The sequence below is a fragment of the Heterocephalus glaber genome, unplaced genomic scaffold, assembly GCF_053883595.1.
Source record: "Heterocephalus glaber isolate CG9 unplaced genomic scaffold, H.glaber_assembly_v1.0 deba00001446, whole genome shotgun sequence".
In the NCBI taxonomy this organism is placed as follows: domain Eukaryota; kingdom Metazoa; phylum Chordata; class Mammalia; order Rodentia; family Bathyergidae; genus Heterocephalus; species Heterocephalus glaber.
The window spans coordinates 3006630-3018714 of NW_028258298.1; the positions used below are offsets into that span (position 1 = coordinate 3006630).

The 12085-nt window shown below is 39.5% G+C and overlaps 1 protein-coding gene and 1 long non-coding RNA gene across 11 annotated transcripts in view; both read left to right on the forward strand.

Annotated features, from left to right (window-relative positions):
• LOC147827414 (uncharacterized) overlaps window positions 1-10035 on the forward strand; it is a 56792-nt gene extending 46757 nt beyond the window's left edge. Inside the window, exon 2 of the long non-coding RNA XR_015452409.1 lies at window positions 47-10035. This is a non-coding gene — a long non-coding RNA (uncharacterized LOC147827414). The remainder of the gene's footprint in view (window positions 1-46) is intronic.
• The window catches only part of Opcml (opioid binding protein/cell adhesion molecule like), a 1190405-nt gene that overhangs the window by 759325 nt on the left and 418995 nt on the right, over window positions 1-12085 (forward strand). The window lies entirely within an intron of this gene.

Consider the following 12085-nt stretch of genomic DNA (forward strand, 5'->3'; position numbering starts at 1 on the left):
CTGATATTTGCTCTAACATTTATCATTTCTTTATGTCTATATTTAGATTTAAGATTGTTCCTCTTTGTCCATCTACTTCAAGAGGAAATACAGATTTGCTTACTGGATGTCTTCCTTTCTAATACGGGTATTTCAAAGCAATCCATTTTCCTATGAACATTGTCTTAGGTGTACCTCTTAAAGTTGGATGTATTTCATTATTACTCAGTTGTGAATACTTTGTAATTTCCCTGTGATTTCTTCTTTGACCTATGGGCTATTTACAAATGCATGGCTTTGGTTGTTGTTCTCTGTGTTGTTTCCTATATTTTCCATTTATGTTGCATGTAATTATTATTTTGGTTAAAGTCTACTATATTGCTAATTTTTAATTTGCACTGTTTTGTTCTTTTGTGTTTTTTTTCTTTTTTGGCCTTTTAAAAATGGTATTCCAGGATTATTAGCCCATTTATTTCTTCTGTTAACTTCTTAATTATTACTTGTGTTAGTTACTTTTCTCTCATTGCTGAGACAAAATACTCAACATCCAGAGTTAAAGGGATGGGGTTTATCCAGCTTACCGTTTGTAGAGGTTTCAGTCCATAATCAGCTAGCTCCAAGGCAGAGATGGAAGACAGGCATCACAGAGGAGAAACAACATGGCATCCACAAAGTAGAAAAAGCAACAAGGAACCTTAAGAGCTTCCCCCTGCTCCTTTTATCGTATTTGGACTACTTAGAGCAGGTAGCACTCATACCCTTAATCCTAGTGCCCTTGGGCCTAGCCCCACCATGAATCAGTCACACACTCCAGATTCAGCTACCTCAGAAAAAGCTTGAGGCTTTAGGGGGACAATTGAACACAAGCCATAAAATTATTGTATTATTATTGTTTGGTAGCTTCTCTATAACTAATGTTTCCTTACCTTTTTTTCTTTACATCTGACCTTTCCTGATTCTCACTTTCTATTTTTCATTTCATTTATCTATTTCTATTTTCTGTGTGATTGTTTTTTGAACTTATACTTTTTTATTTAGTCATATTTTAAAGTAAATTCCAAGAAGTAAGTTAACAGTCATTTATATTTACCCATTATTTATTTACCATTTCTATCTGTAGGTCTGAATTTCCATCTGACATCATTTTCTTTTGAATTGAAAGTATCTTTTGTATTTCTCATAGTTCAAGTCTGCTGTCAACAAATTTTCTAAGCTTTCACTCATAGAGAAGATTTAATTTCCCTCTTGCTTGTGAAACTTACAGTGGCTATAAAATTTCTGGGTTGACTTTTCCCCTTTTCTTTTAGCAGTTTATGGAAGTTGTTCCATTGTTTTCATCTGTCGGTTGTTCTGATGAGACTGCACAACAATAGCTGTAGGTGCTCTTACCCCTGTTCCACATGTTCTTTTAATTTGGTTTTCAGCATTTTGACTATGATATCCCTAAGTATGTATGTCTTTATATTTTTATCTTTTTTGATGCTTACTGAACTTTTTAGACCAATAGATTGATGATTCAAAAAGAAATTTGGGAAATTCTGTTATATCTTCAAATATTTGCTTAATATTTATTACTCTCTTCTTTTTCTTGGACACCAGTTTCACATAAATTAGCTCATTTGGCAATGTTCTGTTTGTTCGAGGCTCTATTTAATTTATATGACCTTTTTTCTTCCTATTCTTAAAATTGGAAAATTTTTTATCTGACTTCAAATTCACTGATGCTTAAAATGCCATCTTGATCATGGTAATGAGTTCATTGGTGACTTTTTATGTCATTTTGGTTGTAGATTCATGTTTGATTCTTCTATAGTTTCTTTTTTATGTCAAGATTATCTCTATCCATTCAATTTTAGTACATTTTATTTAATTATTTGAATATATTTGTAACAGTTGATTTAAATGTGTCTGCTAAGTTCAACATCTGTTACCATGGACCCAGGTTCTGTTAGCTAAGTGTAAGTCACAGCTTTCATTTTCATTTTATGGCTATTAATTTCTGGTTGAATGTTTGTATTATGGACACCACTCTGTACAGTCTTTAAGTTCTCTTACCTGACTCTGAGTAGCTCTAATTTTTGCTTTAGCAGGGAGTTCAGTTAGCAGAAGGTGACACTGACCTAACTGGCTAAGGCTCAGCCTCCAGCTTTGTGTCCACATGGCGTCTTGTCAGGGCTTTCCTGCTAGAGAGGGCCTCGCAAGAGTCTTGCTCTACATGTGGTCTTTACTCTTAAGGGTCACCTTTCTGGTGTCTCAGCTGGAGCCCAATGTGTCAAAGAGTGGATCTAATCATTTGGACCAAGCCCAAACTCCAGACTTTCCTGGCGCTGTTTTCCCTCAGCAGAGCCTGAATAGCAGTGTTCTGCCCTTAATTCCACAGCAGCCGGCATCTGGTAAACTTTGCTGGTTGTCTCTCCACTGGGGTTCCATCACCCACAGAACTGCACAACATGCCCAGAGAGACTTCTGAGGCTTCCTTTGTGCCCTGGTTCCTCCTTCCTGGTTTGCCACCCTGTGAAATCCATCATCTTGGCTTCTCTGATGATCTCCACTATGTTGGTTTAGCAGGAGCACAGTGCTCTGCTCAGACTGACTGCAGCTTTCTTCTTTCTGGTTGGAAATTGTCTTCAGGTAGAAACTTGGACAACTGTGGGGCTCACCTTCTCTCAACCCTTTGGTCTCACGCTGGCCATTCTTCATGGTCTGAATATCGGCAATGTCAGATATTTCATATCAAATGCATCATAGCTGTTTATGGGTTTATTCTATATAGCGAGAAGTGGAAAGCATTCAGATTATCTGTATCAAATATCCTTAGAGGTGACAACTTTCTTTTTAATAACCATGGTCAGTGTGGCTTTCTACATCTTAGGCATTGCTTTTTTTTCAAATTATTTCATGTAAAAAATAAAACAATTTCATTACAAAATAGTGAGAGAATAAGAATAGTTAATATACTATGTATCATGATCTTTAAAATAGTCACTCAGAGTACAAGACATAGACATAAAAGATTCTGTCTTTCAAAAAAGAAACATCATAGCACAAAACTTTCTTTGTAATGAATTAAGATAAACTAGTAACATAAATTAAATGAATTAGACATATTAAAATACTTTTGAAATAGTGGAAAAGGTAATTTACAGAATTATTTGAACTTTTCCCTACTTATTTATCTTCTATTTTGCTCTTTATTTGTACATATATATATATATGTACACACACACACATGTATGTATTATCTCATATAAGAGAAACCATGCAATATTTGTTTGTGTGTCTGACTTCACTTAACATTATGTTCTCAAGTTGCATACATTTATCTACAAATGGCTCAAATTTATTTCTCTTTATGGGAGAGTAGTATTTCATTGCTTTTCTATAGTTTTCCTTATGCATTCATCTGTTAATGGCTATATAAGCTGTTTCCAAGATCTAGTTATTATAAATTGTGCTGCTATAATCATGGGTATGCATGTATTCCTATAATATCATGATTTTAACTCTTTTTGGAAGATACCTGTCTCACTTACTTTTTTCTAATTGCTGAGACAAAATACCTAACACCCAATGTTAAAGGGAGAAAGGTTTATTTAGCTCATAGTTTGCAGGGGTTTCAGTTCATAATCAGCTGACTCCAAGGCAGGGTGGCATGGCAGACAGGCATCACAGAGAAGAAGCAGTCTGTGGCAAGTAAAAGGTAGTAAAGCAAGCAAGGGCCAAGACAAGCCTCTTTCTGTCCCTTATATTGCATCCAGGCTATTGGGATTAGGGCGGTGCCAAACCAATCAGTGGACTGATTTAGTAATCACCCACCCTTAATCCTAGCATTGCACCATGAATCAATCACACCCTGTAGATTGAGCCACCTCTAAAAAAGCCCTGCCTATGACTGCATGAGGCTTTGGGGACACACACCATAACAATACCTAAGAGGAGGACAGCCGGATCAAATAGAATTTCTATTTTTAGTTTTTTGAGAAATCTCCACACTGACTTTCATAGTGGTTGTACTAGTTTACATTTCCACCAACAATGTAGAAGTGTTCCTTTTTCCCTACATCCTTGCCACCATGTGGTATTATTAGATGTTTTGATAATAGACATTCTTCCTGGGGTAAGATAGTATCTGTGTAGCTTTAATTTGCATTTCTCTGATGGCCACAGAGTGAAGAGACAACCTACAGAATGGAAGAAAAAAATTACCAACTATTCCTCAGACAGAGTACTAACATCAAGAATATATGAAGAATTCAAAAATATTACACTCCCCAAAATAAAAGACCCAATCAAAAAATGGGCAACCTTAATGAATAGACACTTCTCAGAAGAAGTACAGATGTCCAATATGTAAATAAAGGAAAAAGTGCTAGGGATTGCTTTGAATGCTTTACTTTCTTAAAACATCTCAGTTGGATACTATAGGTCTCCCTTTTGTGAAGCAGAGAAATTGGCACACAGCGAAATTCAATGAATTGCCTACGTTGGTAGATTTATGAAGTTATTGAAGACTAACTAGTTTAGCTCTTATTCCTCACAACTGTCCTTTGCTACCTTCTGGTGGTACAGGAGCTGAGACCAAACAACTGAACTGATCAGAATGGGGAGTGCAGTGAAAGTCTCAGTAAAGTATAAGCATTGTAAGTTGAGTCTGATGAGTGTGTTTACGGATGTGGTTCTCTGTTGCCATAATCCACCATGGCCACCTCATCGTACTCCTCCATGGTCCTCTACTCAACGTTAGTGATGCGTAACCATGGGAAAGGTACTTGGAGTAATAGTGAGATTTGTTCTTATCCTCTTCCCTGTCTTCACTCACTGTCATTATCTATTTCTTAGTTTGGAAGTGAGCTCATAAAATATGCCACAAGAAGAAGCTTGTTTAAAATGTAAACCTTTGCATGGGATAATATATAGTAGATTGGCTGTTTGATCTGTCCATGACAAGTGCTAAAACACATGTGCATTGATTTTCTTTGAGCAGTGTATTTCTAAGGGTAATTTAATAGTAGTATTGAGCATAGCTTTTATGGGTGGGGAGAAGTACAGTGGACCAGATGAAGAGAGGGAGCTGCTAATGGTGTTCTCCTAATGCAATTGCTTAGGTCAGTGGAAAGCTGTCACAGCTTAATGTGCTTGCTTTTTGAGGATGTTATCATGTACAGGATTGAACCATACCAAAACATGAAAACAACAGCCACTTGTTAGAGTGGGAGCTGTTAAAGATGTTCTGTCAAGCAGTTATGATCATTTGAAGAAAGTAGTTATGGCTCTTCTTCCTCCACCTTTAATTCTAAGTCACATCTAAAAGCTAGGAAGAAAAAGCATTTAACTTTCAAGAGCAGGTGGGAAATGGCCCACTAATTTGCTTCAGAGGCATTTTTGTTCCTTTCCCTGCCCAGCTGCAGAAACCAGACTTTCTTTCTAGAGGAAATTGAGGGAGCTTCACTTTACTGTGTTTCTGGAGACAGGAGAAAGTTGACTCTCTGAATGCCTTTGACTCCATGTACTGGCCAACTATCTAGGATAGGGATGTAGACCTGTCACTGACACCACAGCTTCTGGTGTTTACAGCAACACAGTGAAACTTCTGTTGTGTGTGGTAAATGTGCATGCACTGTCTGCTTTTAGTTTTTGTTATGTTCGGGTTATACAGTTCAGAAAATCACTCTACAAGGAGACAACTAAGATGTTGTAACTGGATAACATAGAAGTTATTAGAAATATTTTCTAAGATATCCTTAGGAATTAGTTAACTGGTTCCTGAACAAATGTTGATTGCATACTGGAAGGCTGGTGAGCACAGGTCTTATTAAATAAGGGGTGGTTCATGATGAAGCTGGAAAGCAGAAGCAGAACTGAGGGAACAAAACTGTACATCAAAGGCATCATGGCTTTTGTGGGGGACATTGATGCCATTTGACTCACTGTACATGAAGATCAGCCTGAATTCTGAGTATGGGTAAGAGGTGAAAAAGGAAAAGAGTCGAGAAAGCAGGGATGATGGAGGTTTGGACTGTTGAGCTGAAGAGAGGAAGACTTATTTCAGATACTCTTTTTTGTCAGAAATCATGGATCATGAGGAAAAGAGAGTAAACAAGAAGGATTTTGTCTTAAACTTGGCACTTGGTGGTGCTATCAACAAAGATCGTGAGGACTGAGATGCAGGGGATGTGGGCAGTATGGGAAGGGGATAGATCTGGAGATAGCGAAGTCAAGAGATGCATTTGGGAAATAACAACTTTGAAATGCCTGAGAAACATCACAGGAGAATTACAGAGTTAGAAATTTGATTTGGTTCAAAATGCAATTGCTTTGAAGGCAAGGAATCATCCATCCTGCATAAAATCAGGAGGAATATAGCATGGCACATAATAGCACTCAGTAAATATTCCTTGAGTTCAGAGTCTAGAGCTCCAAGTGTAGGCTGAGGCTCAAAGCTCAGAAACGTCAGCATGCAGCATCTACTTTAAACACAAGAATGGAAAGTGTAGGACAGGAAGAAGTTATCAGTGTGTGTTTCTCCTCTATGAAAAGCAATTTAAAACTATATCTCAGAACTTTTAAAAATTGTTAATATTTACTACAGTTTATTTCTTTGAATGGGAAATTTTCTAGAATTAAGGGAAGAAGTAATGAGTGTTCCTCTTAAATTTGATCCTGCTAGGAACTGGCTGCCTCTCATTCTTCCACACAGTGAGTGTGAGACACCTGGCTACTCAGCCTGAGTTGCTGAGGTCTTCCACAGTGCTGCTTTAAAGGTGAAGAAACCACTCTCCCCAAAAGATCCCTAAAACAGAACTGCCAGTTGACTCTTGAAAAAGCTCAACTGAACTGCCAAATTGTTTACCAGATGGATCAAGGGAAAAAAGAGAAAAGACTCAAATTACTACAATTAGAAATGAAATAGCCTGCATTACTACTGATTGTATGAAATAAACAATTTAGCAGAATGCAGTGAAGAACTGCAAGTCTACAAAACAGATAAATTAGATTAAATGGGAAAATTTCTAGAACCATTTATACTGCTAACTTTGACTCAAGAAGAAACTGAAAAACCAAACAAACCTGTAAAAAGAAACTAAATAGATTTATAATGAAAAAAAATGAACAATGTAACTCCCAGGCTCAAACGGTCTCACTGATGAATTCTACCAAACATTTAAAGAAAAAATAACACCAATTGCTCACAAAACTTTTCAAAAAAAAAAAAGAAGATAAAGAAATATTTTCAAATTCACTCTATGATATTATTATTATTTTGATACTAAAACCTGGACAAAAACATCATATTTGGGAAAACTATAAAACAAAAATGTCTTGAGAATATAAATTCAAAGTCCTTCAAAACAATAAAGTGATATATAAAAAGCATTATTGTATATACTATAAACAAACAGGATATATCCCCAAAAGGCAAGATCTTAAAATTAATTAATGGAATCCACAGCATTAATAGAATAATGGACAAGGGCATATGATCATTTCATTGGTACAAAAACTGACAAAACCCAACAGCCCCTTAAAATAAAAGCCCCTAAGTAATCAAGATAGAAGGGAACTTCTTCAAATTAATAAAGAACATAGATGAAAAATTCACAGGTTACATCATGCTTAATGGTGAAAGGTTGAAGGTGTAAGCCATGACAGTGAAGACAGATTCTGAATGTTTGGTAGGACTGAGAGTTTCCAAGTTGATATGCCTGGGTTGTAGCTATCACCAAAGGATGGATTTTGTTTTTGTTTTATGGGAATATAAAGTATTCTATGGTTCCTAGAGAAGAGGCAATTTCAGCAACATGGGGTCTATGATGCTACACGTGCCACAAGCTGTGAAGGATGTGACTTCTTAGTTACATTTATTTGGAGTCCAGGGCAGGCAGATTCCCTCCTTCTCTGGGATGATAGTGGACGTTTTGGTCCCCTTGCCCCATTACACTGACAGACTTCTGAAAGCAATGGCTTCCTGGACACTTCTTGGTTCTGGGTCCCTATGTTGTGTAGATGAGACCTTGTCTATGTCTGTAGAAACACTGAGATCTCAACTTACACCCAAGCTTCATGTCCAGGTACAGTTATCTCCTGGCTGCACCTAGGATCTGCTCAACGTGTGCTGAGTTCAGGCACTAGGGAATTCCTTATTGCCCTCCTTCAGAATCAAGTAGATATTTAATTACTTCTGTCACACTTTGTTTCTAAGTGTTTTCAGGAAGGGAAATAAGTCTGTGTGCCCTGAGTGTACCATGTTGTTGACCCATAGGGCTCCCAGTGTTTTATTTTGTTTGTTGATTGTCAACAAACAATGGAGTGGCTACTCTTCTCTTCTGGTCCTACAGTCTGCAACTCATAAGAGTTCTCTGAAGGTTAGAAGAATGAGAAGAAGAAAACAGCCTTCCCTGCCAGGCCCAGTGAAAGGTGGTCTACTTACAAAGTATAATACTACAGCTTCCACCAAAGAGACTGGAAATTGAAGTCTATAAAAACTTAGACTGGCTTTACAGTTCAAGTTCTTTCCATTTTTGGCTTTCTGTATCATCTTAAAAGAAAAATGAACTGACTCAATAGCTGAATAAAGTATTTAACTCTGACTAAACTTCCCAGGTAATGTTTGTGGTGGTGCTGAAATCCACATTCTTTTCTGCACTGAGCGCTCTGTGTGTATCATACTTAGCAGTTCAGCATGGTGTAACTTCATATGAGCTTTTAAATAATGATTGCCTTATTCTTTCATCTGATTTTTAATTCAGCCATTATTGAGCTTCCCTCGGGTGCTGGCAGTTGGTGAGAGAGTTTAGGGGAGCTTTGCCCTGGCCTGGATGAGGGGGAGTCCCAGACCCCTACTGTGCATCCTCATCCTCATGTTGTGCCTGTCCTCTTGGAGGACTATGAAAATTCGAAAGCCATGACTATTGGAGCCCAGAGCCTCCTCATCACTCAGCACTCTGGGACTGAGATTTCCTGATAGAGCCATCCCACTCTCCCTGCCATGGCCAGCCTAGCCTCCTCTCCAAGGGTCTCCTTACAAGACCAGCTGTGTGACCTGTAGGCTCTAGAGATGGGCATCTGCACACCTGTGGGAATAACACACATATACTCCTCCTCAGAGCAAGGTGGAGCCAGGGAAATGGGGGGCAGCAGGACAGAGCCAAGAGCCAGGACAGTGCCCCTGATGCCCCCACATTCCAGCAGAGAACCTGGGCTTGGAAGTCATTAGGGAGGAATATTTGTCAGGGCAGGAACATCAAATCTGTTATTTTAACTAACAATTTGATGTCTTGATTTTTCATGTGTAAATCTTTAGACTTGGCAGTTGGACCTCCATTTGAACTGTGGCCCTAGGCCCTGCAGATCTTAGGAACACATGGTATTCATTTCTCACAGCATACGTAAATAGAGCATTGGAATGAGGTGTGATAAGTGCCATGCTATAGCCTGCACTGTGCGTTACAGGGGTGTAAGGAAGGGACTCAATTCCAGGCCTAGATTCCATGGAAGGAAGGAGTTTGGAACCAACACCAAGGTACAAAGGGGACTTCCAAATGGACTCATGCTTTATGTTTTTATTGTTAAGAAAAAATGGAATTAGCTAGAGATAGAAAATGAGGCTTGGGTGGGAACTGGTTCTGCCACAGCCTGGAGTGGCTTGGTCCCAGTAGCTGTCTTCACCCCAAGCATAGGGAGCAGCTGCAAAGCAGGAGGCAACTGTGGAGGCAGCCAGGGCCCCACCAACTGGATGCTGCAGAGGTTGCAAAAGGCAGAATTTGATGGTCATGACCTGAGGCTAACAGATTTGGATAGGAAATTATCATTTTGTACCATGTAACCAATAGTGAACAGCAAAAATGATGGTTATTTCATGATATCAGAATGAGGTGAAATATTTTTATAACCTAGTGGCATCGTTGCCATCATAACATGGTAGTGCAATATATTATTTATGTATTTGTGATGATTCTGGTGTAAAGAACCCCACTGTATTGCCAATGGTGTAAAAGCTTGGCACGTGAGAATTATGTACAGTACCTGATACTTCATAATAAACCACTGTGATACTGAGTTGTGTCTGTAATGTACTGTTCTTTTATTTATTATTTTAGTGTACACCACAACCTATATTAAGAGAGCTTTACTCTAAAATAGTACTTTGCAGTGTTGCTCAGGCAGCAGCTGTGTACATCTGGTGTTTACTTCAGGTCTTGGTTGCGGTACGAGAATAACTTGTGCCACCTAGGTTTATTTGACAGCATTGTGGTATTCGAATGACAAAATTACTTAATGACACAGTTCTCAGAACACACGAAGTTTGTTTTAACTATGTTAGTGTGAACTCAGCAGGAGATGGGGAGGATCTGATCTCTGAAGGCAGGAGTGTGACTGGAGGGACAGAGAAGGAAGAAGGTTAGAACCCTGGTGTCATGCATATATGCTGTCACTGTGTCCATTGTGACAACTGGACACAGAAGTAATCACTTCTCAGGCTATGTCTAAGTTATAAAAATAGAGCTGGCCTTAACCTCAAAGAACAGTTAGACCTTCAGATAATCTGAATTGATTGGATCTCCTGGGATGGTGCTAATCCTGCCCTTTCACAACTCACGTTGAGCAGTCAGAAGTACCAGCATATTCCCTTTGGCTTTAAGGAAATGAGACAGAATCAGCATCCTTAGAAGGTTTCTGCTCTGGGATAGCATCGAATATTTAGTAAGCAAGGCATGCCACTATTTTCTTGGGTAATATAATATATGCATATACAAGATTGGGAATTGGAAGTGAAAGTTTTGTGATTTCTTTGGATAGATTTTGACCTTGAGAAAGGGACAATTTGTCCTTATTTCATTCTGATTTAGGGTCACTGTGCTCTGTTGTCTGTGTGGCTGCTTCCAACTATGGGAGGTGTTAACTACAAATTGTAGGAGGCTATTGTCTGTTAATGAGACTTCTGCCCTGAGATCCAAGAGATCACTCACACTAGTGTTCCATGTCACTTAACCAAAACTAAGTTGTTATTGACATAAGAAGTCAGGAGAATGGGAGATGGCCATGTTTTCCAAACAGACCAATTGTCACGACAGTGGATCTTTCTCTGCTTTAATCCTGGAATCTTTACTTCTTTATTCTTTATGCAAAAGTAACAAGGTAACTTGATGCTAACCAGTTATTTTTCTGTTGTTCTGTCACCTAGTCCCCATCTCAAAATAACTTAAAAAAGACCTCCTGCTTTTGGTTCTTTGTTCTTGCTTTTCTGCCCATCAGAACGCTTATGTTCTGTTTAAGGGGTTGAAGTGGTGCCCAAAACTTGAATAGAAACAAAGCCAGTTAAGATCTTTAAACGGAATGGCTGTGACTTTGCCCTGAGATGGGGTGAGTGCTGAGCCAGGTCACTGAGGCCCACAGTGCCTCCTGACCCGCCCCTCCGGGTTGGGGGAAGAAAGACCCAGGGTCCCAGGCCCCAGGTGACAGTCCCCAGGGCAGTGTGCCCAGTCACTGCCTGCCCGCCCTATCTTCCTGATCAGAATTCACAGGCCTGCTTCATGTAAATGGCACTTTATCCGGCTGGAAATGTGAATCCTGTCAGCAGCCCGGGCTCCGTCATGCTTATCAGAAATACATTATCAGGTGCGGATTAGACGGAGCGGCTGCTCCTTGCACTGCCCAGGACCAGTGGATAATGAATAATGAAAATTCCATGGACTGGAGACAAACACAATTGACAGGCAGGGTTGTGGCGCCAGCCTTTCACTCAGCTGAATGTGACATGCAGGCTCCAGATGCTTTCCACTTCACTCACCAGGGCCACTCCACTCCTGGGGGCCAGCAGCGGTGGGGGCTCCCCCCCATGCACCCCCTGACCTTCCTCCCAGGCTTGCTTTCCTTTCTCGCCTCCGTGACCTGCATGGGGAGGAAGAAGAGCTGTGCACCTGCCCACACAGAATCCAAAGCAAGCAGGGGGAGTGGCCACCAGCAACCTGGGCTGGCCAGGGTCCTGAAAGCCTTAATTAGTTCAGCCTTTAAATCCATCACTTTCCTTCAAATGAAGTTGGCTTTGAGAGAGGTGGTGAAAGTTCTCAATATAATGAAGTGTTTACAATAAGTAGATCAAAGTTTA